Consider the following 3,190-nt stretch of genomic DNA (forward strand, 5'->3'; position numbering starts at 1 on the left):
AGCATTATGTTCATGCATTTTGCAATACCATTTTGTTGTGGTGTCCTTGTACAAGTGCGATGTCTCACTATACCTTCATTGCTGCATAATGCATCGAACTCACGATTGCAAAATTCCAACCCGTTATCAATTCCAAGATGCTTGACCTTCTTTTCTGTTTGCTTCTCAATCATTGTCTTCCACTTTACAAAGGTTGAAAATGCCTCATCTTTTGTTTTCAGAAAATACACCCACACCATCCGAAAGTAATCATTAATCAAAGTCATGAAGTACCTGGCACCACTCTTGGAAGGGATTCTGTTAGGACCCCATAGATCTGAGTGGATATAATCCACCGTTCCTCTGGTCTTACGCACTGCCTTTTTATCGATCTTGAACCTGGTCTATTTGCCAAACACAGAGTGTTCACAAAAGTCCATAGATTCTATTTTTTGCTCGTCCAACAAATCCCGCTTGCTTAACACAGATAATCCTCTTTCACTCACATGACCAAGATGCATATGCCACAATTGAGTCTGATTCTGATTATTGCTTCCGGATGCTATTGCAGCTTCCCCTGAAATTGTACTGCCCTAAAGAAAATACAATCCTGAAATCAAACTGCTCTTCATGAGTACCATAAAGCCCTTGCACACTTTGAGAACTCTATTCTCTACATGGTATCTGAATCCATGAGAGTCAAGTGTCCCAAGAGAAATGAAGTTCCTCTTTAGTCCTGGAACATGCCAACACTCTATAGTTCTGATAATGCCATCAAACATCCTCAATCTGATGTTACCAATTCCTTCAACAGATAATGCACGATCATTGCCTAGAAACACCTTGCCACTCATCTGTTTGTAAATGACAAACTAGTTTCTGTGTAGACACATGTTATAAGTAGCACCAATATCAAGAATCCAGTAATTTTATCCATGATCTGAACTCACGGATAAAATTTCTCCAGCACTATCATCACCATCAGAATCAATAAAATTATCAACCACATTCGCAGAACTTTCTAGTTGCTTTCCCTTTTTATTTTTCAACTTGGGACAATCTCTCCTATAGTTATCTTGCTCTCCACACTCAAACAGTTGGCCTTTTTCATTCTTAACTTAGATCTAGCCTTAGATTTCTTCCTGTTGGAAGAACCCTCCCTTGAATGTGTTCTTCCCCTGCTCACTAAACCTTCCCCCTCAAATCTTTCTCTATTATCTAGAAATTTCTTTTTCAACTCCTTTGATTTTAGAGAATTACTAATATCATCTAGTGAAATACTATCTTTTCCATACAACAGAGTATCAATAAAAGTTTCATAGGAGGGTGGCAAAGAACATAATACAATAAGGGCCTAATCCTCACTATCAATCTCAATATCAATATTCTTCAGATTCATAATGATTGAATTGAATTCATCCAGATGTTCTTTAATGGGTGTACCTTCGCTCATTCTCAGATTGTAAAGTCTTTTCTTCATATACAGGTGGTTAGTCAGTGATTTGGTAGAGTATAACTCCTTTAATTTCTTCCATGCCGTAGATGCTGAGCTTTCACTAGCAATCTCATGTAGGACATTATCAGTTACGCTCATGAAAATCGCACTCAAGGCTCTCTCCTTTAGATCAGCCTTCTCAGCCTCTTTCATACCTTCTGGAAAGTTGTCCTCGATTGCCTTCTATAGACCTTGTAGGATCAAGGAAGATTTAGTTTTAATCTTCTACAGACTGAAACTCGATCCACCATCAAACTTCTCCATCTCATACTTCGTTGAAGATGATGCCATCTGTAAACCCTAGGTTTTGTGCACAAAGCTCTGACACCAGTTTGTTATAAAAGCACGCAAATCTAAGGCACATACACAAATCACACAATCACACAGTATTGAAAATAGAAGAAGAATAACACAGGATTTAACGTAGTTCAACCATAAGGTCTACGTCCACGGCCAAGACAAGAGAAAAAGTTCCACTATAATGAAAAGAGCAAGATACAATCAATCAAAACTCTCAAACTCTAACCCCAGTGTGTTTTCCTAAATATCTCACAACTCTACCGCAAAGGGTAGAATATTACAATATTTTTAATGGTCCATACCACGGGGCGTTGCCCCCGCACCCCCAAGGAGATCAGTGGTGGGCTTTGGGCCCAGGCCTATCAACCCGTGCCCTCTGCTACCACCATAGATCTCACTCTTTATCCCAATCGAGTCACAGCACAAAAATTCAAGTCGAGTTACAATTTTGGTCCATGAAAAATATATCCAAAATTCAAGCCACAAAAAATAACGGTTAGAGAGCTAGTTTACATGTTCTTCTCTTGTTAAATAAAGCTACTCTATTCTTGTGTATATATATATATAATCTGCAGTTGTAATGTAACACTCTCCCGGTAGCACTCCGTACATTCTACTGTTCCGGTACCGGTGTCGGTCCGGACAGCTAGAACGTCCGGAAAAATATTTAAGCTAAAGTCAGGAATCATAATTAACTCAAATATTAACAAGAAAAATTTAGTGAAAATTTTAGAAGTAAAATACAACCAAGTTAAATGAGCCGGTGCCCTAGCGAGGGGTAACCCAGAGGGAAGTTGCGGTTCTCGTAACGAGGAGCCCTAGACCCGGGAAAAAATTCATAAAATAATTTTTGAGACTCCAAAGAAGGGTCATTGAGGTTCCTATGGTATTAGAATGCCAAGAAAATATTTAGAAAAATTTTACAATCGGTACAGACAATTTTGACCCGTTAAGCCAAACGGAGGACATTTTGATCATTTCGCCTTCAGAGACGATTTTTGGCCGACTTGTCCAGTTGAGTAAATAATTACTATGACATAAAATATGAATTAATATTGATGAAAAATTAATTGAAAGTTAGTAGAAAAGAAAAGAAAAGAAAATGCAATAAAATGCCAAATATGACATATTGTGATGCCATTTAAAAAGCTTCCTCCAATCACAATTAAACAACCCTTTAATTAACTAATAAAAGAGACCAAAGGAGACAAAAAATTCTGGTCATCTTCTTCTTCTTCTTCAGCCAAAACGTGACCTCCCCTTTTCCATAACCCTCCATGAAAGTTTCCTTTAATTTCTTCCATTTCCCATGAAATTCCACTACTAAACCCTAAGTCACCTTCACTAAAACTTGTCCCCACATCACAAGGCAACTCTAGGCAGCCACAAAGAGGAGAAATTCTAAAGTTTTCACAA

Source organism: Hevea brasiliensis, chromosome 7 (assembly GCF_030052815.1).
Source record: "Hevea brasiliensis isolate MT/VB/25A 57/8 chromosome 7, ASM3005281v1, whole genome shotgun sequence".
NCBI lineage: Eukaryota > Viridiplantae > Streptophyta > Magnoliopsida > Malpighiales > Euphorbiaceae > Hevea > Hevea brasiliensis.